The 24,254-nt window shown below is 38.5% G+C and overlaps 1 pseudogene; it reads left to right on the plus strand.

The window, feature by feature from the left end:
• Window positions 1-555: 555 nt before the first annotated feature.
• LOC115726964 lies at window positions 556-4,659 on the plus strand (annotated as a pseudogene).
• The last annotated feature ends 19,595 nt before the right edge of the window (window positions 4,660-24,254 follow it).

The raw sequence follows: 24,254 nt of genomic DNA on the forward strand, positions 1-24,254 counted from the left end.
TTGGAGTATTTCGTAATCAAAAGAATTAGTTTAGGGTAAATTTGTCGCAGATATACCAGTTTAGGATTTTTTGTGAGAAAAAAATGGTTTGGAGTAAATTTATCATAGGTGTATCGGTTTGGGGTTTTTCACAGTCAAAAAATAATTTTGGGTAAATTTGTCATAGGTGTACTAATTTGGGATTTTCTGTGCTATTAACCCTAAAATTTATAATATAATGGAACATATACATATATATATTGTGGTGCAATAGATTTTATAACTGTGATTCTAATTATTTATAATGAGACGAAAAACTTAACACAATGATAAAGACAGTCGGTCGCCGTTAATTAAAACAATCTGGATAGACTTATCCATCTGGTCTCTCTCTCTTTTTTTTTTTTTTTAGGTATAAAAATTTCTAATTGGTTTTTAAATCTTCCGGATCTCCAGATGAAAATCTGTTGCAAGTTCTAATGGATAAGATCATAGGAGTCGTTCACAGTTGAACTATCCTTACGTTGTAGCTTTCCTCAATCGCCACATTTCCTCTGTGAAACACTGCAAAAGACCGCGTCCTTCTGGGATTAGAATTCATTGTCGAGATCGAGCAAACATCCTACACACACAAGGGCTCATAAATGAAGTCGATCCTCCATCATTGACGTCGAATTTACAGTCCGTGTCTTCCATAGTTTCATCTGCCGAATTACGGTCTGCATCTCCCACAGTTTCATCGCGATGGCGGGTGGTTTCGGCATCCAGGGCGGCGGTGTCCCCAAGGATTATCCTGGGAAAGTCACCTGTGACACCCTGGAAATTCATTGTCTATAAAGTGCCGGAATTCAATAAAATGTTGAATATTGAATTTCAGTCTGTGCAAAATTTCAGACCATAAGGACGTAAGTGACGATTAATTGGACGATTCCCGAAATGTCAGTCGGTGTAGATCAGGTTTCGAAAATTTTAATTGCCACGATTTAGGATTTATTTCCTCGCGAGGTCACGTGGACTATCAGAAGCCGTCACCGGAAGCAAGGGACGATGTCTGGTCCCGCTAGGAGAGCACCAACTAACTAGTGTATTGGACCTACGGATCATTTCTCATAATAAATGGACTACGTGTGGTGTCCTTTGGTTTGATCGTTAAGTCGCATCTACATCACATTTTGTGTGGCTTCTAGAGGATAAGCTTGGATGTGGTTGATATATCTGCTTTGTGATGCTATGATTGTTTGTTAGGACGTCTAAGCAAATCAACGCCCTAGCTAGACTTAGGCGTTGACTCACCGAGATTTATTTCTCACCATGTTGTTCAACCTTTCGGGTCCCAAGTGATGGAGCGTCTTGTTAGGTTTGGGGTTCCATCGACCCGGTCGTTTAATATCACGTCCTATCCGGTTCCAGGTACGGAGCATGTCTAGGAGCATTACGTCATGACACTCTGGGTCGATGAGGAGATGCCACACCCGGTGGCATATCTCTTCAAGGCCTGATATTTTCGTGATAGAGATTGTCTCTTTGGCCCGCTCATTGGGTTTGAAGGGCCGCCTAATCGGGCCATTTATGTCTCCGCCTGGGACCCAATGGATCTTGATACTCTTGACGGGGAGATAGTGGACCCCGAGTCTAACACAGAGTTGAAGCCCTCTTCTGGTCGGGGTTCTAAGGCTTAGTCATGACCGCCCTCTTTTTGGAGCCCTATGGATTCTAGGGCATGGCTATTGGAGTAGTCTTTTGAGAGTAGATGAGAACTTAACCTTACCCCGACCGTGTATCTTTTTGAGGTCTTAGTGAGCCACCCCGAAGAATGAGGTTGCATGTGTCTTTTATAGCTCCGTAGGGTTAAAACTCATATACTCTTATTTAATGAATGGAATTGCCTTTTGTCCGATTGACTATTACGATTTCCTGCTTTACTATCCTTGCTGATCTTGTTGTTTGGGAGAGTTATACATTCCACATGCGCCGTAAGTTCGTAGGTCGATAGTGTACCTAGGACGCTATCCTTGTGACCGGTAGCAATTTGGTAGGGATGTTGTGGGCCCGAGAGTCGGGCGTGGCATCACCCTTTACGTTTTGTTCACACGCATCGCTGCCACCATGGGGAGGTTTGATATTCGGGTACGACATTGGTATTTCGGGTAATGCTCTCGTCTTACCGGTCTTTGTTTTCTCTTTTGATGCTTGCATCGAGAATGTCATTTTATTGCAACTAAGATGTGGCATCGTGATTTATTTGCTCAAGCGGCGTGACGTCCATGGCTTCGTTCCTAAAGAGGTTCTTCCCTAGCGTGTACCGGAAGGAGGCGTTGGATGAGTCCTCGAACCAATACTGCAAGTTCGGCAGCTTCACGTTAACAATGTTTACATCGTCGCTCTACTTATCGGCGCTCCTGGCCCCTTTCTGTGCGTCCAAGGTGGCCAGGTGCTTGGGGTGGAGGTGGTCCCTGTTCTAGGCGGTACGATCTTCCTCTGCGGCGCTATCATAAATGTTGCCGCTCAGAACATTGCTATGCTGATCATTGGCTAGATTCTGTTCGACGTCGGTGTCGGCTTCCCCATTCAAGTAGAACTCCTCAATTACTGCGCTATTTTTGTTCCAAGTGTTCGTTATTCATCGTCTCATAGGTTATGTGTTATAATATCAAACTAAACAAGAATGGTCAATAGAGTAAGGCCGCCGATATTCTCGAAATCTCAATGCAAAGATTTGATGATAATCTCTACAGAATTTTAATTGCATTTATAAGGACTTAAATAAATCGTGATTACATAATTGAAGATATGAGCTATGTGTTATTCTCTAATTCTATACTTAATCTTTTTCAGTACATGTTAGAAAAATGTTAGATATGCCTGCACATATAGCTTCTGATTACACCACAATGCTTTTCGACTTTTCTTGCATCATAGGCAACTTAAATGTTTGACAACCCAAGAAGTTAAGTAGAATTCAGTTATCAATTTATGTCATTATATATCTCCAACTTGTCGAGAAAGTCCTTGAGATTGCAATGAAACTGACGTAACTCAACATGGTGCATGTACTCGAAATTCACAGTCTGTGCCGCTCTACGTTTCAGGGATGGCGCCATACAAGCACCGCGGATCGCTCAACGTGCTCTTCCAGCTCTCCATCAGGGTGGGGATCCTGTTCGCGAACGTGGTCAACTACTTCACCCAGAAGATGGCCAACGGTAAAGGGTGGTGAGTTAGCCTCGGCGGCGCTGCGATCCCCGCCCTCATCATCGGCTTCTCGGCCCTCGTCCTCCCCAACACTCCCAACTCCATCCTCGAGAAAGGCAATCCCACCAAGGTGCGGATATGCTCTGCCGCATCCGGGGGGTTTCTAACCACGAGGTGGAGGCCGAGTTCAATAACATCAAAGAGGCGAGCAAAGCATCCAAGGCCGTGAAGGACCCATGGAACAAACTCAGCCAGAGGAATATCGGCCAAACCTGATCATGTCGGTGTTCATTCCAATGTTCCAGTAGCTTACCGGGATCAACGTGGTCATGTTCTACGCGCCAGTCCTGTTCATCGCCATCGGGTTCGGGAACAATGCATCTCTCATGTCCGCGCTTATCACTGACGGCGTTAATGTGGTCGTGATATTCATCTCCGTGTATGGGACTGATGAGTGGGGAAGTCGCCCTCTCTTCTTCTGGGGTGGAGGGTTGATGCTCATCTTTCAGGTACAGAAACATTATTACACCATGGGATGGTGTTCCTTTATGTGTCTAGTCGCAAATGGCTGATCCGGGATAAGTACACTATCGGTGCCGTAACTTTTGTACGACATTCACTTAAGTGCCATAACTTTTAAAACGTTCATTTAAGTGCCATAAATTTAAAAAATCGTTCATTTGAGTGCCATCGCTAACGTGAATGCTAAAAAGCTGACGTGGATGCCGGGAAAGCTGACGTAGCATGCCGAAAAAGATGACGTGGACATCGAAAAAGTTGACGTAGCACTCAAGTGAACGATTTTTGAAAGTTATGTCACTCAAATAAACGATTTTTGAAAGTTATGACACTTAAGTGAATCTTTTGAAAGTTATAACACTCAAGTGAACGCCGTACATAAGTTATAGCACTCATGGTGTACTTATTCCGGCTGATCCCTATATTCTGCGCAAAGTTTAACTGGTTTCGACTACACAGGTAGCGGTGACGTCCCTGATCGGCTGGAAGTTCAGCGTGACGGGCCAAGTGGATGACCTCCCCAGGTGGTACGCAATTGTCGTGGTGATCTGCGTCTGCATCTTTGTGGTAGCCTATGCCTTCTCGTGGGGGCCGCTGGGGTGGTCGGTGCCGAGCGAGACATTCCTCCTGGAGATCCGATTGCCAGCGCAGAGCATCCTCACGTGCGTTAATATGTTCTTTACCTTCCTGGTCGCGCAGATCTTCCTCACCATGCTCTGCCACATGAAGTTCGACCTCTTCATCTTCTTCACCTTCTTCGTCGCCCTCATGATTGTCTTCATCTACTTCTTTGTGCCAGAGACGAAGAACATCCCGATCGAGGAGATGTCCCAAGTCTAGGAGGAACATTGGTATTGGAAGAAGTACGTGGTCGTAGATGGACCGCCGTTCTCGGAGAAAGTTTAGGCACTAGATTTTTCTCTAAAGTTTTAGGAAATGATTTGACTATAATTTTTGTTTTCATTCATGCAATTTTAGCAAAGAAATGCTTTCCCGACAGTATTGTATAGTATAATCTTAATCGGAAATTCACACACTATCACCACTCATTAATTGAAAGATCGTATAATTTGAAATAATTAATAGTACTATCGAACTGTCACACTAGCAGTTCCCATTATAGGTTTGATTAGGTTACAAGCTTTCCTAGAATGAGGTTTTACATGCAGATTTATTTTGTTTGGTCGTTGAGTAAGTACGACTGGTTTAGGTTTATTGGTTCGCTCTTCCATGTACGATGGGTTAAATAACCTTAATTTTGAAAGGATAAATTTGCGAACATTGATGACCCTTTTTTGTAGATATGTTCCTTAGGTTTTATTGCTACTAATTATTGAAAGTATATCAATTGAGCTTGTGAAATTAATATAAATGGATATTTAAATCCATAATATCTATAATGGGCGCTCTACCCTAACAAGTATTGTCATTATTTCGATCCCACAATTTTTTAATTAATGAGTATTTTATGCAAAATCCACGGTGATGATGTGTGGATCTACTGTTAGAAATAACTTACGATCTTGTTAAACTGTCAAGGAAACATTTCCCCTATAAATTTAGTATCCATGCAAGATGAATACCAAGTACGTTCAATCAAGTACCCTTTTTCCTACGAGGACCACTTGAGCGCTGCACATACTTGTACTTTTTCACAATCGGAGAATTTAGATATTTTTAATTGATCCAATAAATGCATGAAGTAGATCTTGTTTCAAAGAAGGGCTTCAGGTACTCGAACTAATTCAAAGAAGGCCCTAAGCAAGAGTATTTTCATTATATACATTTTCTGATTTATTTCTCATATTCACTACAATACCCATGGTAAGTGAACTAGGTTCTTCCAATTATATTCAAATATTGCTTATATTAGCAATCTAATCACATATAAAATTGTAATAACTATTTATTTAGCAAATATTTGAATATCAAATTTTATTTTTCCTAGCGCCAAAGAAAAAATCAATTTTCCACATACAGAGATATCAAGTGATAGATTATTTTGTCTTTTTTTTTTTACCGTAACAGATTTTATTTTGTCTAGGAGTAAGTGTTTGATTTCTTATAACATGTACAAGACGATTTCTTATAATTGATTCTAGATACCTTGGATTATCGCTACTTAGGATATTGAATAGAATACATATTTTACAAGGACCCATTCCAAAAGTAGACAATGTGGAGCCTATGTCTTCTAACACTCATGCACACATTACACGTTTCCGATTGATTTCTTTACTTTCATAAATTGGTGGGAAAAAAAAAAACCAAATCTTCATTTGCTTCGCGAAAAATGAATAATTCAAAAAATATTCTTCAAAAAATAGATTCATTTTTTTTTTGTCGAAATAATTATTCAATGAAAAATATTTTCATTACCAATAACAATTTATTTCTAAACAATACCGTAAACGATGAGGATGTTTATCGTTCATTCATTTTTTAAGCGATATAAACGATTATTTTTCTGAAAAATATTTTACAAATCATTCATTTTTCGTGAAACAAACAAACCTAAAGCAAAAAAGGGACCAATCATGTAAATTTTCATAATTTACCTAAAATCAGTATACGGTTCACCACATAACTCATAATTTGATTTTATGAGTTCATAAGATGCATATGGTCATCATAACTCATTTTTACTTGTAATTAGCCACTTACTTTTATAGACTGTGATTTAGTCATTTAATGAAATTCGAGACACATATGATATCCCACAGCACGACCTTTTTCGCCCTTTCTAAAGAGACTATCTTTTAGTCCGGAAGACGTCATTAATCGATACCGTAACATCCTCAAATTCGATCCTATTCGGGATGTAATAAAATGACGATTTTAATCGATGTACTATTAGTAATTCTCGCTCTAAATTGATCACTTATGAGAGGCTAACCAAAAGGCAAAGACTATTAAGGATTTAAGTATGCATGACCCGAGAACTCAACCATGAACTGACGGTTCGACCATAAGGATTGACGAGGGATAATTCTGAGCCATTAAAGACCGATCAAGGGACGGCTATAGAACGTTTTGACAATAGTATACAATCAGATTGCGGGTGAATTGGTTTGACCATTGTATGGATTGCGAACGACCCCAAACCAATTCTTAATGATCGTGTATATTGGAACTAGTGATTGAACCCTCGCAGGCATATGACAACCGAGGTCATCCATGGCTCGAGACAGCTTAAACGTAGATTGAGATCGAATCAACTACGGGTCGAATAAGCGTAACTCCTAGAAGCCGCTCATTAGCTCGAGATGAACTATAGGCACGATCGATCGATTTTGACCGTGTAATAGAGTCCGAATATGGGTATCGAGTCTTCGAGGATTTCATGACTAAACTTTTGGACGTCGCCTCATTGAGATGCCAATTGGTCGATTTTCTCGAGACTTTCGGTTTAAGGATCGATGGGCCAAGATTTGGAGCTTACGAGGAAGTGGGCCGAACTAGGACACATTGGGCCTCAAACCCAATGTGGATGTGGCTCGGCCATCTAGGCCCAAGAGCAAGCCAAGTGGACCTAGTAAAGCCCACTAAACCCATTAAGCTTTCTAAAGCCCATTAAGTCATTCTAAAGCCCAAACTCTATTCATTTGAGCCCAATTTTAATTTATACGAATTCATACAAAATATTAGCTTAAATACGTGTATAGTACTTCACATTATACTTTGTGAAATTACCAAAATGCCCTTACCTTGTGAAATGACCAAATTGCCCTTCTTGCATTAATTGCATAAGACAAGAAACCATAAATGAAGAGAGGACTTTGGGGGCATGCATTGATGAGGGATTTTTATCTTGGTTTTGGCTTGCTCAAGAAGCCTTAGAGAGATAAGACTTGGTCTTTGTCTCACTCACTCTCTCTCCTCTCATTCTCTCCCAAAAACCAACGCCATCTCCCTCTCCCATTTTCCTCTCTTGGCCAACCACCACCAGCACCATCACAACACCTTAGCTGCTATTTTGATCGGCCAAGTTCATCCCCAAGCCTCTTCGTGACCTCCCGTTGCCGTACAAGCTTTGTTCGAGTCTTTTTCGCCGCCGATTTGAGCTTCGTCAAGCAAAACCAGCACAACTAGGACTGTTTTGCTGCTGTCCAGCCATCCTCGGTGTCTCGTGTAGCTTTTGGACCAAGCCACACGTAGCCCTCGCCACCGCCGACCCGCCGGTATCTTCGGATTTGTGATCGGGTGAGTTATCGCCCTAATCCCTTGATTAGTATGTTAAACATGATAAGGATGAGTTTATATTAGTCTAAGTATGCTTAGTACTAATTTAATTAGTGATTAGTCAATATGCTATCATGATAAGTGATAAGTGAACTTGATAAGTTATCGATGATGCAATAGGTTATCGATATTTTATGTGATAAGCTATCGCTATTTTATATGATAAGCTATCACAATTTTTATGATAAGCTATCGAATTATTTAAGAATTATTATTCTCTAATTTAATTAATTAATTTTCAGTAGTTAGACATTACATTTATTAATGCGCTCTTGGTTAGTATCCAATATTAAATTATGATGTCAATATTGGAAATAACCATATAAATTGGCTTATGTAATAAATTGATTGGCAACTTTCAAGGATGGTGATCGGATTGTGCGTACGTGATCACGTGCAATTTATTTACCGCATGTTTGATCATGTACAATTTATTTACCGCATGTTTGATCACGTACAATTTATTTATTGCTTATTTGGCATGAGAGTTGCATTAATTTGAGAATACCCGAATAAGTTGGAAGACTCCCGTAGAAAGACGGGCATGCCCTCGATTGGCCATAATTGATCGAATGGATAAATATCCAAATGAGTTGGAAAACCCCACCCCTAAGGAAGATAGGCGTGCCCTCGATCGGCCATAATTGATTGAATGGATAAATACCCGAATGAGTCGGAAGACCCCATAGAAAGACGGGCGTACCCTTGATCGGCTGTAATTGATCGACTAGATAAATTCCTACATAAGATCCCCGTAAAGACGGGCGTGCCCTCGATCAGCCATAATTGATCGATTGGATAAATTCCTATGGAAGACCCCCGTAAAGACGGGCGTGCCCTCGATCGGCCGTAATTGATCGATCGGATAAATTCCTACGGAAGACCCCCGTAAAGACGGGCATGCCTTCGATCGGCCGTAATTGATCAAATGAGCAGCCGTCTCGGCAAAGTCGGAAGACCCCCATGTATGATCGGGCGTACCATGAGTGGCCATAATGATGAAAGTATGTTTGAACGCACAGTGCACAAGAGAGTCGGCGTGTATTCTGATCATGCATCTATGTACTGCATTATATCGCATACAGTAAGTTGTAACGTGCAAGGCGCGTGCCATGGCAACGTAAGATTGTCTATGATTGCGTGATAGCATACTAGTATATATGTATTGTATTGTATTGCAAGTTCTAAAGGCATCCGAGCTGAGTTGACTTCCTAATCGAGGCTTAGGCCGTTAACTTGCTGAGATTTTATATCTCACCCATTGTTGTTAACCATTTTTCAAGCCCTTAGTTTGGGAGAACAGGTTCGGCTTTCGGAAGGATGTGAATCTATTTAGGAGTAGATGGGAGTAGTGTTAACCCCTAACCCCGATCCGGTATTTCTGAGGGTTGTAGGAAGTAGCTTTGAAGTGGGGCTTATGTGTATAAACGTACTTCCTAGGGTTAATGTATAACTATTAATCAAATAGATTTTTATTGATACGGATTGGTGTGATGTTCTATTGTCTATCTCTATTGTTATGTTTGTTTGGGAAAGTGAATCACTTCTGCGTGTGCTTAATTGAAACAGAAAATTTTAAATGGATCGGTGACGCATCCTGGGACATCACAACTTAACGACCTCGTAGGGATGTTGACATACCGAAGGGTGCGGAGCGTGACGGATACAATAAGGTTTTCGGGTCTTAAAGGCTTTTGAATGTGATCCCCGATAGAATGGAAAATGGGGAATATAATTGTGGTATCTATCTCATAATACTCGGAATATAGTTCAGTAATTAAGTAATAGTATAGTAGAATACCACAATTTATCATAAATGACACTCTCCATAACATTAATTGTTCCATAAATCCTATTAAGTTCAAGTCAGAAATCATCATTCGGATGTAATAATTCACCTCAAACTCTCGTACGACTAGACTTTCTAGTGTTCATAACTTTCCATGAGATATCGTAAGCAACATTAACTTATTGTAAGTTATGTTTTCCCCGTTTTGCATCCTTTTTTTTCCGTCAAACTATTCTTGATACCTTACTCCAATTGATCGGAATGCTTCTTTACAGTTCGTAATACGAGCACAATTGGTAAGTAATTACCATCATATAATGTAGTTTTAATCAGTAGTAACATTGACAATTCTATGGTGAAGAATTTTCTTTAAAGGGAAATGCTTCCATGGCAGTATAACAATACTATCGGTTATTTTCGACCGTAGATCGACACACTATCATCACGTGTTTTACATAAAGCACTCATTAATTAGAAAATCGTGCGTCATAAATAATAACAAGTACTATCGATCGTCGGGATAGCAGATCCCTTCTTTAAATGTTGCCAAGTTATTAATTTTCCAAAATCATATGTATGGTCCAAATTTATTCTCTTGATTTAGGGGCTAATAGTTTGAACAGGAATGAACTCATTTTTTTTCCATAAGCGATCATAGGATTTCCTACTTTATTTGCCTTTTTTTAATTACTTTTAATTTTAACTTGGATAATGAGATTAAACAGGAATTGTGAAAGATAAAACATTGAGGATAATGGTAATGAAAGAGTTGGATGAACTGTGTCAACTCCCTTAACATGAAATAATTTGACTATAATTTTTGTTTTCATTCATGCAATTTTAACAAAGAAATGCTTTCCTGATGGTACCGTACAGTACAATCTCAACCGTAAATCTACATATTATCACCACTCATTAATTGGGAGATCGTGTGATCCAAAATAACTAACAATACTATCATACTGTCATATTAGCAGTTCCCATTATAGGTTTAATTAGGTTACAAGCTTTCCTAGAACCGGGGTTTGCATGCAGATTTATTTTGTTTGGTCATTGAGTAAGTACGACTGGTTTAGGTTTATTGGTTCTCTCTTCCTTGTACGTTGGGTGTAATAACCTTAATTTTGATAGGATAAATTAGCAAACATTGATGACCCTTTTTTGTAGCTATGTTCCTTAGGTTTTATTGCTACTAATTATTGAAAGTATATCAATTGAGCTTGTGAAATTGATATAAATGGATATTTAAATTCGTAATATCTATAATGGGAGCCGCTACCCTGACAGTATTGTTATTATTTCTGACCCCTCGATTTTTCAATTAATGAGTACTTTATCTAAAACGCATGGTGATGATGCGTGGATCTACGGTTAGAAATAATTGACAGTGCTGTTAAACTGTCAAGAAAACATTTCTCCTATAAATTTAGTATTCATGCAAGACGAATACCAAGTACGTTCAATCAATCACCCTTTTTCCCGCAAGGACCACTTGAGTGCTACACATACTTGTACTTTTTCACAATCGGAGAATTTAGATATTTTTAATTGATCTAATAAATGCATGAAGTAGATCTTGTTTCAAAGAAGAGCTTGAAGTACTCGCACTATTTCGAAGAAGGCTCTAAGCAAGGGTATTTTCGTCATATATATTTTCTGATTTATTTCTCATATTCACTACAATACCCATAGTAAGTGAAATAGGTTCTCCCAATTATATTCAAATATAGCTTATATTAACAATCTAATCACATATAAAATGTAATAACTATTTACTCAGCGAAATATTTGAATATCAAATTTTATTTTGCCTAGCACCAAAGGAAAAATCAATTTTCCTCATATAGAGATAGCAAGTGATAGATTATTTTGTCTAGGAATAAGTATTTGTTTTCTTATAACATGTACAAGACGATTTCTTACAATTGACTCTAGATACCTTGGATTATCGCTACTTAGGATATTGAATAGAATACATATTTTACAAGGACTCATTCCAAAAGTAGACAATGTGGAACCTATGTCTTCTAACACTCACGCACGCATTACACGTTTCCGATTGATTTCTTTACTTTTCATAAATTGGTGGGAAAAAAAAAAACTAAGTGTCCATTTACTTCGAAAAAAATGAATAATTCAAAAAGTAGATTTGTTTTTTTATCGAAATAATTAGTCAATGAAAAATATTTTCATTGCCAATAACAATTTATTTCTATACAATTTTGTAAATGATGAGGATGTTTATAGTTCCTTCATTTTTTAAACGATATAAACGATTATTTTTCTGAAAAATATTTTACAAATCATTCATTTTTCGTGAAACAAACGGGCCTAAAGAACAAAAGGGACCGATCATGTAAATTTTCGTAATTTACCTAAAATCATTATAAGGTTCACTACATAACTCGTAATTTGACTTTATGAGTTCATAAGATCCATATAGTCATCAGAACTCCTTTTTACTTGTAATTAGCCATTTACTTTTGTAGATGGTAATTTAGCCATTTAATGAAATTGAAGACACATATGCTTTCCCACAACACGACCTTTTTTACCCTTTCTAAAGAGACCGTCTTTTAGTCTGGAAGACGTCATTAATCTATACAATAAGGTTTTTAGGTCTTAAAGGCTTTTTAATGCGATCCACAATAGAATGGAAAATGGAGAATATAATTGTGGTATCTATCTCATAATACTCGGAATATAGTTCAGTAATTAAGTAATGGTATAGTAGAATACCACAATTTATCGTAAATGGCACTCTCCTCAATAACATTAATTGTTCCATAAATCCTACTATGTTCGAGTTAGAAATCATCATTCGGATGTAATAATTCACCTCAAACTCTCGTACGACTAAACTTTCTAGTGTTCGTAACTTTCCATGAGATATCATAAACAACATTAACTTATTTTAAGTTATTTTTTCCCCGTTTTGCATCCTTTCTTTTTTTCGTCAAACTATTCTTGAAACCTTACTCCAATTGATCAGAACGCTTCTTTACGGTTCGTAATACGAGCACAATTGGTTAATTACCATCATATAATGTAGTTTTAATCAGTAGTAACATTGACAATTCTGTTATGAAATACATGAATGAATATTCATTATATTCATGTATCTATTATGGTACATCTGTATCTTATATTCTATGTGCATCTCCATATCCAATGAATGTTCATCTCCCTATCCAACGTATGTATTAATGATAAGTACATCCTTGTTCTCATATAAATAGGAGCTTAGTTTTGTCATTTGGAAAGTGTCAGAATAAGAAATCTCTCTATTGGCTTTCTCTACTCTCTCTGTTTTCTCTCTATTGTATTCTTGCAACATAATATTTTACAACACGTTATCAGCACGAAGATCTACCGACCGAGTGAATAACTTTTGCAAGGTAAGTATTTTTTTTTTCCGAGTAAGTATTCTTTTTGTTTTTCTTTAATCGACATATACTTCATCATTTTCTATCAATTCTTCATTTTTGGCCCGAAGCAAATTTCAAATCTAAAAGTATCCTTCTGCTCCCGAAGTGGCGGTGGATATTTGGAAAATCCTTCTAATTAATTTAAGGATTCATTCTGGTATAGAATTATGGCAAATAATGAAAAGCCCAAATTCCACATCCTAGAAGTGAGTGGAAGTAATTATCTATCATGGTGCCTTGACATGGAAATGCACCTCCAAGGGCAAGGTCTTACTAATGCAATTACCGAAGACAGAACTTCAAATGCAAAAGATAAAGCAAATGCACTTATTTTTATCCATCGTCATTTGCATGAGAGCCTGCAAACTCAATATTTATCTGTTCGAGACCCTCGGACTCTGTGGAAGAGGTTGAAGGATAGGTATAACCATACCAAAACTGTTATCCTCCCTTAAGCACAATATGACTGGCAAAATCTCGGATCGCAAGATTTTAAATCAGTATCCGACTATAACTCCACTTTATTTGATATTATTTCTCGGCTTGAGTTATGTGGTGTTAGGCTTATCGATGCGTAACTGTTAGAGAAAACTTTCTCCACCTTCCATGCTTCGAATATTGTATTGCAACAGTAATACCGGCAGCATCAATCTACCACATACTTTGAACAAATTTCTGTGCTTCTCACTGCTGAGCAAATTAATGAATTGCTGCTCAAAAATCATGATCTTAGACTTGCTGGCTCAAAAGCATTGCCTGAAGCACATGCTAACTTTGAGAAAAATAATGGCCATTTTAAGGGCTATAAGTGCGTGCAAGAACATACTTCTCGAAGGGGTGGCAGGAAATTTAATCGCCCTAGGAAATCTAACTTTGGGCCAAATCATGACAAAGAAAAGAAGCCAAAGAAGGTGACTAATGAAAGTATTTGCCATCGTTGTGGCATGACTGGGCACCGGTCACATACTTGTCGTACGCCAAAACATTTTGTTGATATATACTAGGCATCTTTAAAAAATACGGGCAAGCATGGTGAATCTCACGCCATTGAAATTAATCCTACTGCCATAACCACCGTTGAGGCCGACAATATTTCTGTTGGTGGGACTTCTCTTGCTCTTGACGCAGCAAATGCATCCCTGGATGTCTTTGATTTCTTTGAGGATTTCTGATCGCTTTAATGAGGCATCAGGTTGGTGGATGACAACTTAACCTTCGAATTTTATGATTCTAATAATTTTTTTTTTCTAATTGCTTTTCTTTAAATGTATTACCTTTTATTGTTCTCTAATATGATTATGTAATGAAATTCTTATGAAGCTTATATAATATTTATTATTTTTGAAATTTTTTGATCCTATAACTAATATGCAAATTTTATGATACTTGACACCCGAAGTTGTCAATATAAGTGCAAATGGAAAATACCGAGAAAAAGGAATATGTTTGTTTGCTTGTTAGTGCATCAACACACACTATATTTCATAGCAGACACTTTTTCTCGAGTATAACATTGCGTAAGGCATATGTCTATACAATATCGGGTCATGTTCGGATTATTGATGGTTTCGGGAATGCCATAATTGTTTTGCCAAATGGCACCGTCCCGCATATTGAGGATGCGTTTCTAAGCAGTAGATCAAAAAAGAATCTGCTCAATTTCAAAGATGTACGTCGTAATGGGTACCATATTGAGACTATTTATGAGCAAAATAAGGAATATATTGGCATTATCTCTTATAAGATGGGCTCGAAGACCATCCATGAGAAGCTAGAACTTCTCCTATGGGTTTGTATTGTGTCATGATTAAGACCGTTGAAACCTACGCGACCATGTCCTGGTAATTGATAAACCCCGATCAATTTGGACTATGGCATGATCGCCTTGGTCACCTTGGCACTTCAATGATGCGTAGAATAATTCGGAATATAAAAGGACACCCTTTAAAGGATACAAAAGTATTCTTGTCCAAAGATTATAATTGTGAAGCTTGTTCACAAGGAAAACTCATTACCAAAGCTTTTATAACGAAGGTTAATCTTGAATCCCCTTTATTCCCGCAAAGAATTCAGGATGATATATGTGGACCAATACAACCACCAAGTAGACCGTTTCGATATTTTATGGTACTAGTGGACGCATCCCGTAGATGGTCCCATGTTTGCCTATTATCCACGCGCAATGTCGTATTTGCATGTTTACTTGCGTAGATTATTAAACTCCGGGCACAATTCCCTTATTATCCAATTAAAAGCATAAGGATGGATAATCTTGGTGAATTTACATCAAAGAGTTTTGATGCATATTGTGTTTCACTCGGAATCGAGGTTGAGCACCTAGTCACATATGTTCATACTCAAAATGGATTGGCAGAATCTTTGATTAAACGTATCCAAATCATTGTACGCACTCTATTATTGAGAACGAATCTCAACGATACAGTATGGGGTCATGCGGTTTTGCATGCGGCAGCATTAAGCAGATTGCGCTCCACTACTAGTCTCTTACAATCTCCCCTTCAAATGGTTCTTGGTTATGAACCCGATATTTCACATTTACGCACTTTTGGTTGTGCGGTATAAGTGCCCGTAGCACCACCAAAGAGAACAAAAATGGGACCCCAATGGTCCCCAATGCCGTTTAGGCATTTATGTTGGGTTTAATTCACCCTCCATCATTAGGTTCTTGGAACCAACTACTGGTGATCTTTTTATTGCCCGATTCGCAGATTGTCATTTTGATGAGACAGTGTTCCCATTAATTGAGATACCTACAACTTCCATGGCTACAAAGCATAAACTAGTTAAGGTTATCTCCTGGAATGAAAAGAATTTATCTCAATTAGACCCAAGAACTCCCGAGTGTGAAAACGAGGTGCAGCGCATAATCTATTTACAAGCTATAGCCAATAGACCTACCGACGCCTTTAATGATGCTACGAAGGTAACGAAGTCTCATATTCTAACCGCAAATGCTCCAACTAGAATAGCTGTTCTTGAAGGACATGCTAAAATGGATCAAAATCCACCACACTTGAAGCATGGTAGACCAATAAGATCAAAAGATCTTGTTCCTCGAAAACGAAGGGGAAAGAATCGGGAATCCGCTCTAGAAGAGCCTAGTATTGTGCTTGGTCCCAAGGAGCTTTTTGCCCCCGAAGAGGCACAAACCCATGAAAAGATCACTAACCCTCGGAATATCGAGAATTCCATTACAAATTGTAATGAGATTTGGGATCGGAATGAAATCATCATTGATGATGTTTTTGCATTCTCGATTCTTGATAAAATTATGGATGATGATTGTGAGCCGCAATCTATTATTGAATGTCATCAAAGGCAAGATTGGTCTAAGTGGGAGGAAGCAATTAAGGCTGAATTAGCTTCTCTAACTAAATGAGAGGTTTTTAGACCCGTAACTCGGACTCCCGATAATGTAAAACCCGTTGGATATAAATGGGTATTTGTCCGGAAATTAAATGACAAAAACGAGGTTGTCGGGTATAAAGCCCGACTCGTTGCCCAAGGATTCTCCCGGAGACTTGGGATTGATTATGATGAGACATATTCACCTATGATGGATATGATTACATTTCATTTTTTAATTAGCCTAGTACTCTCTGAAAGATTGGAAATACGTCTTACGGACGTTGTGACGACATATCTATATGGCTCATTAGACTCTGATATTTATATGAAAATTCCCGAGGGATTCAAAATGCCCGATGCATGCACTCCTCGCAACTTATTCTCAATAAAGTTGCAAAGATCTTTGTACGGGTTAAAACAATCCGGTCACATGTGGTATCAACGCCTAAGTGAGTACCTACTCAAGGAAGGGTACACAAATGATCTTATCTGCCCATGTGTGTTTATTAAAAAATCAGAAATCGGATTTGCTATTTTAGCAGTTTATGTTGACGATATGAATTTAATTGGAACTCTAGAAGAGTTATCTAAAACTGCTGAATATTTGAAAAGAGAGTTTGAAGTCAAAGACTTGGGTAAAACCAAACTTTGTCTTGGTCTAGAGCTTGAGCATAAAGCAAATGGAATAATTGTTCATCAATCATCATACATTGAAAGATTACTTAAATGCTTTAACATGGACAAGGCTCACCCATTGAGCACCTCTATGGTTGTAACGTCTCTAGATCCCCAAAAGGATAAGTTTCGTCCTAGAAAATCTGATGAAGAGATACTTGGTCCTGAAGTACCATATCTCAATGCTATTGGGGCTCTGATGTACTTGGCACAATGTACGATACCGGATATCGCTTTTGCGGTGAATTTATTGGCACGTTTTAGTTCTTAACCAACTTATAGACACCGGAACGGAGTTAAACATATTTTTCGTTATCTCCGAGGAACCATAGATTTGGAATTATTTTATTCCAAGGATTCCACTATCTCTGGTTTAGTTGGATATAGATCCGATCCACATAAGGCTCGCTCTCAAACTGGTAATTTATTTTGTTATAATGGCACCGCCATTTCTTGGCATTCTACAAAGCAATCGCTAGTAGCTATATCTTCTAACCACTCTGAGATTATTGCTTTATATGAAGCTGGAAGAGAGTGTGTTTGGTTAAGATCCGTTATAACGCATATTCACAATTCTTATTGTTTAACACAAGTTACAAATTCTCCCACTATAATTTATGAAGATAATGCTGCTTATATTGCACAAGTTAGAGGAGGATACATCAAAGGAGATAGGACCAAGCATATCTCACCGAATTTTTTCTATACTCATGAACTCCAAGAAAGTCGACAAATCGATGTTGAACATATTCAATCCATAAATAATCTTGCAGATCTTTTTACCAAATCATTGCCAACGTCAACTTTTGAGAAATTAGTATATGGCATTGGTATGCGACGAGCTCGCAAGATGCAAGATTGAATAGCCCCAGCAGTGGCTATATGGCTCAATTGAGGGGGAGACATTATAAACTATGCATTGCACTCTTTTTTCCTTCTAACCGGTTTTTTCCCATAGAGTTTTTCTGGCTTAAGGTTTTTAACGAGGCAATTAATGCATCCATAAAAGGTAGAGATCATTAGATTTGTGCTCTGTACTCTTTTTTCCTTTTGTCCGGTTTTTGTCCCATTGGGTTTTTCCGGCTTAAGGTTTTTAATGAGGCAGTATCATTCAATGCACCTAATGAATACAATGAATATTCAAGGGGGAGTGTTATGAAATACATGAATGAATATTCATTATATTCATGGATCTATTATGGTACATTTGTATCTTACATTCTATGTACATCTTCATATCCAATAAATGTTCATCTCCCTATCCAACGTATGTAGTAATGATAAGTATATCCTTGTTCTCCTATAAATAGGAGCTTAGTTTTGTCATTTGAGAAGTGTTAGAATAAGAAATCTCTCTATTGGCTTTCTCTACTCTCTCTGTTTTCTCTCTATTGCATTCTTGCAACATAATATTTTACAACAAATTCTATGGTGAATAATTTTCTTTAAAGGGAAATGCTTCCCCGATAGTGTGACAATATTGTCGGTTATTTCTGACCATAGATCCATACACTATCACCACGTGCTTTGCATAAAGCACTCATTAATTAGAAAATTGTGTGGTCATAAATAATGACAAGTACTATCGATCGTTAGGGTAGCACCTCCCTTCTTTAGATATTGCCAAGTTATTAATATTCCAAAATCATATGAATGGTCCAAATTTATTCTCTTGATTTAGGGGCTTATAGTTTGCACAGGAACGAACTCATTTTTTTTTTTTCATAAGCAATCATAGAATTTCCTACTTTATTTGCCTTTTTTTTAATTACTTTTAATTTTAACTTGGATAATGAGGTTAAACGAGAATTGTGAAAGATAAAACATTGAGGATAATGGTAATGGAAGAGTTGGATGAACTGTGTCAACTCCCTTAACATGTGTAGATGAACTATTGGCTTATGTAACTATAGATGAAGATGGAATAAAAGAGGAAATTATACCCGCAAGATCCGACATGTGATTAGAAGCCCCTAAATCAATGATCCAAGAACAAGAAGCAGGTGAAAGGCGTACGGTAGCATTACCTGTCCGTAACAAAGTAGTAGTGGAAGAAATATACTATGAAATCAAAGACTGGTTGTACCGAAAAAATTGCTCTTCACACATAACCACTACTTTGCCCTCAAAAGAGCGTGGGAAAAAATCAGTACCAGAAGTATTGCAAACCGTTGTTGCTGTATCCCATGTAACTTGTAGCAAAATCTCTGAATATGACTATATTTGTCACATTAATGACAAGTCTGCGTTGCTTCTAAGCTATTAGTAGACAGGTGAGATTGTCCACAAAAATGCTGATGGCCTTAGCTTCTACCTATTCCCGTGCCTCGGCATCCCCCTCGGCGACCACATCCATTATATCCTCCATGGTTTCCTACTCCCACTACCAGCTCAAGATTGTGACACAAAACCTGAATTATCTACTACGGATGTGGGGTCTTGAGAAGACTCATGAGATATCCAAAAAACCCGAGCAAACGTATCTATGAGTGATGCAATAGTCTCTCATCCAAGAATTTGAGACATAACAGTTCTATATTTAGGACCAAGACCTCCTAGGAATCCCATTATAACCAATTGTTCTCTATGAAGTTGCATTTGGTAAACATTAGCTGAAATAGGGAGAACATCATTCAATTCCTCATACATCCTTTTAAAGTTAGCAAAATACTGCCTAATACAACACCCTTTCCTCTCGGATCGGTAAATTTCTGTGATAGCTCATAAACTCGTGACTAGTTATTTTGTCCCAAATATAATATATCCAAATACTCTCACTTCGACCAAAAAAAAAATTACTCCCACAGTTCTTTGGCTATGTCAACTATGAGTTACTAGATGAGCTATATTACTCTCTATAGAGTTTAGCATATGACCAAGAATAGGTGCATTAATAACATCTCAAGTTTCATCATATCCGGGTTTACGCTCGGTTAAGTGTCTATGTTGATTCCTGCTTATCAAAGTAGGCTTCACAATTTTCTTCCATTGGTGAAAGTTAGCACCACCCTCAAACTTCTTATCAGTAATTTGATTGGACAAGGAGAAAATCACCTCATTCATCAAAGCATTATTCTTCCCATAGCAACCTTCAGCTTTACTCATATCATGATCACCTATTCTCCAATAGTAACAAAATTTTTCACATTATCATTCTTTAGATAACCCAACCTTGACAGTTCAATAATCCAACACCATTGAAAAATATCACATCAATCCACAAGCCCCAAATGATTAACGCTAAAAGCTCCAAAAATTCAACTAATTAGCTTCACTTCGGCTCCAAAAAGTCGAAAAACACCGCGAACACATACATATTTTCAATAAAGAGCTAACCACATAACAATCAAGCCCTAATCAACGGGCTAACGCCTAAAGAATCATGCTTTGAGGTTCAAGAACCATAAATCCACCAACAAACTCAAACTTGTGGGGATCAAGAAACACTAAACAACGCCTCGGCGATGTTGGACTACATCGAATCTAGGCTCGTCGGTTGAGGGGACATTGGCCGATGCCCTTGCAACACCGAACGTTGCCGGATCTAGGATCGCCGGCCTAGGCAACTTCGAACAACGCTAGAACTAGGCTCGCGAGCATAGGTGATGCCCTTGAGACTTCGAGCATTGCTGGACCCGGGTCGTTGGGTCCGGGCAACGCTGGATCTAGGTCTTTGGGTCTAGGTGACCTCGGACAAGGAGATTCTGATGAGATTCGTTGACTCAAGCGGTGGTTGGAAGGGGTTGGTGGTCGACAGTGGTGGCTGGTGGTTGATGATAGTGAATGGCTACTCTATGGTTTAGGGTTTCAACTAGGCTTTGATACCATGGGGCGGGAAAAGTTAATCTCGTATTATTCAGTAAAGAAGTATTTATACATTGGTAATTAGCAACAAAATAAGCCTCAAGAGTCCTAAAGATAATTTTCCCTTTATACTTCTAATAGTAATTTTGGTCCGATAAAAAAATTGAAGATAGAAACTAAGGTATTTCGATAAGATAACGGAAAAGATAATGTCTTAATCAAAATGAAGGTAGAAATAGCGCCGTAAAATGGAGGATTCATAATATGCTTATCAAAATTGAGATCTTCCAAATTAGTTCTTAACAAATCGGACACCAACATTTTAAATTTTAACGATTGGAATTCTCTCTCTATAGTAGTCTTAGAGCAAGCTCCATGAGCAATGACGTGTGCCTTACGCGGGGCGAGAGAAACCTAAAGAGAGGAGGGGGGGGGGTTGTTTTATTTACGCAATATAACCAATTTGATGAAATTATTGTTATTATTATTATTATTATTATCTCATTTCTCTAATTGACACGATATTAGCATCATTTACCTTTTTTGTCACGTTAGCAATGTAGCATATAGAATAATTTGAAAAATTCATTGCATTAGTAGTGAGTACTAATCCAAGGTAGACCTTGGAATGGGATCAAACCAACCACACCCGACCATTCTATAGGATATGTTTCGGGTTTCAAAAATTGAGAATCGATCCCGACATGATAGATTTTAGGTTCCAAGTCTAGAACATTCCCATCTTGGAACCACTAATCAACTTGCACATCTTTCATACTCATCCAACAGATGTTCTTGCATTTGAAAAAACAAAAAAAAGCAGAAGTTCTTGCACTTTTTGGGATGAAGCTTATGTATCTTACAATAATGAGAATCGCAAATCGCTTCTCCGGCTAAATGGCGTGCTACATGACTTTTGGCGGCATCCAATATTTTTCCTACTTGGTGAATGCCGGCACATGGAGCAAACTTTTCGAGGGCATAGATTATTTGATCTCCATCTCCTTCAAAGAATTCAATTCTTTCAATCTTTGCAAGTCTCAACACTCCACAATAACATGACTGAAGATGCCTTAGTTTTTTCATCTTTCATGGATTGTTACTTTTGGTAGATGAGAGTTTATGTTGTTGCTTTAACTTTCATTTTGCTCAACAATAGATGAATCGGCCACTTCACAATTGTTTTATATTTCTATTTATTGTCCATTGTACTTCTTGTCGTTTTGTTGCTCTACTATTTTGGTGTAACTACTCCTCGGTTGTAAATAAAAAGATGCTTCACTAAAATTTGTCATTTAAGAAATAAAAAAGTTAAAAATTGGAAATTTTTTTTATTGAAAATAAAGAAATATAAAAAAGTGAATTGGCTAGTTCCAATTTTAAGACCCTACAACTGGACCGATCGACATGGTCGGTTCCAAAATATAGCTTCGGGTTCTAAAAATTGGAAAGCGATCTTGACATGGTAGTTTCAAGTTTCGGATTTGAAACTTACCAAACTCTTCAGCAGCTCAACACTCGATTGCATAATTTGACTAAAAAAAAAAAAACAACACTAGATTGCATAACACAAAACTAGCTTTGTTTCCCGAAAAATATTTTTCTCAATTTCTAGTGTTTGGAGGCAAAACATGTGGTCAACGGAAAATATCCTTTTAAATTTGGGGAAAATTATTTCCTTTCTTTCTTGTTATGATCTCTCTACCCTTTTGCCATTCACACCCCTTGCAAATATGCCTTCCACGAGCTCAAGACCATGCCCTCCGCCACTAGACCCTCCCCCACTCGGCTGATCCTTTCTCTCCCCTGCTTGGCGCCTCCCTCTCCGATGCCGATTTCATCCTCCAACCCCCGATGCTCTATGATACCCTAAATTTTTACTCAATTGGATTAATGAGCGGAACGGTTAATCGTCGAATTGGGAATTTAATTATTTGGAGTGGTGGAGTTTATATTTGAAATTAAGAATGAAGTTTGAGCGCGGTAATTTTATTAGGACCGCTTGTGTTGTGTTTAATGGAGTGTTGATGTGTGAAATCGGTCTGACGTTAATTTGATTTGCGGTTTGAGCGCGAAGTACCGCCTAAACCACCATAGGCACTCCACCATCGATCCACAGCCCCCATTTATACCACAGTCTCTCTCCTCCCTCATTTTCTCTCGTTTCTCTCTTGGGGAAAGCCTACGAACTCCTTCTCTTTCTCTCTTCCCTCTCAGTTTTCTCTCGCCCGAAGCCCTCTCACGCCGACGTCCTTGCACCGACGACACCTCGGCTTGTCAACGGTGGATCTTTGAGTCTTCAAGCTGTGCTCGAGCCCTGAACGCCCACTCTCTTCCCTCTTTTTCGTGCTACTCATGTGCGCAAGGAGGAAGATGGTGATTTGAGCTCGTCCGGAAAGCGAATCGAGTTCCATTTCTTTGTGCGTGACCCTAAGATCGTGGGCAATTCAAATCTAGGGGCTGATCGTCGAAGAAGTTATTGGAATGCCGTGAATTTGAGCTGCACCAAAGTAGGAGGGAAAGGACCCACGGTTCGCGCAATTCAATCCTCGTTCGTCTTCGTGCCTTGATCTAAGGCAAGTAACTATTCTATCCTAACTACTATCCTGTTCGATTACAGTTTGTTTTGGCGTTTTGAGTTATTTTGGAAATGGGTATACCGCGGGGACGTATCACATGCATGGGGGAGAAAACGAGTTGGTACAAATGATCCGTTGCTCGATGTAGCTTCTTTGGGTCATGGGTAACCCGAATACGAAGATTGATCCTCTTAATTGTCGTTAGATTGAAGTTAATTGAAAGAGAGCGTGTTTGGCCGTGTATCTTGAGGAGGTGCTCTTGATGTTTCGTGGTCTGTTTGCAGTTTCTGTTGATTAATGGTGGTTATCGGGATTATGGGTAAAACGGAAATTATAAATGGATCGTCCTGATTGTTGCCCGTTTAAGATGAGTTGAAGTGAGGTGAATTTGGGCATATGGATGGGGATTAAGGATTAAGCCTAGAAGCAAGTTATGGCCATGGGTATTAAGGGATTGTCTGTGAAAGTTTTGATTGGACGGGAAGGAAGAAAGATTTGGCTGTGAGCATAGAGGCGCGGTTCGTGGGGGTTCCGTAGTTCGATTGTTGATTCCAATGGAAATCTGACCAGCCGTATTCGTTATCTGGTTGCTTTGTGGGGGTTTCGTTATTTATCTCGGTGGCTGTTGCTTGTTGATTTTTGCTTAAATGAATGGTGATTCGGCTAGGTTAGTCGTTT

Source organism: Rhodamnia argentea, chromosome 7, assembly GCF_020921035.1.
Source record: "Rhodamnia argentea isolate NSW1041297 chromosome 7, ASM2092103v1, whole genome shotgun sequence".
In the NCBI taxonomy this organism is placed as follows: domain Eukaryota; kingdom Viridiplantae; phylum Streptophyta; class Magnoliopsida; order Myrtales; family Myrtaceae; genus Rhodamnia; species Rhodamnia argentea.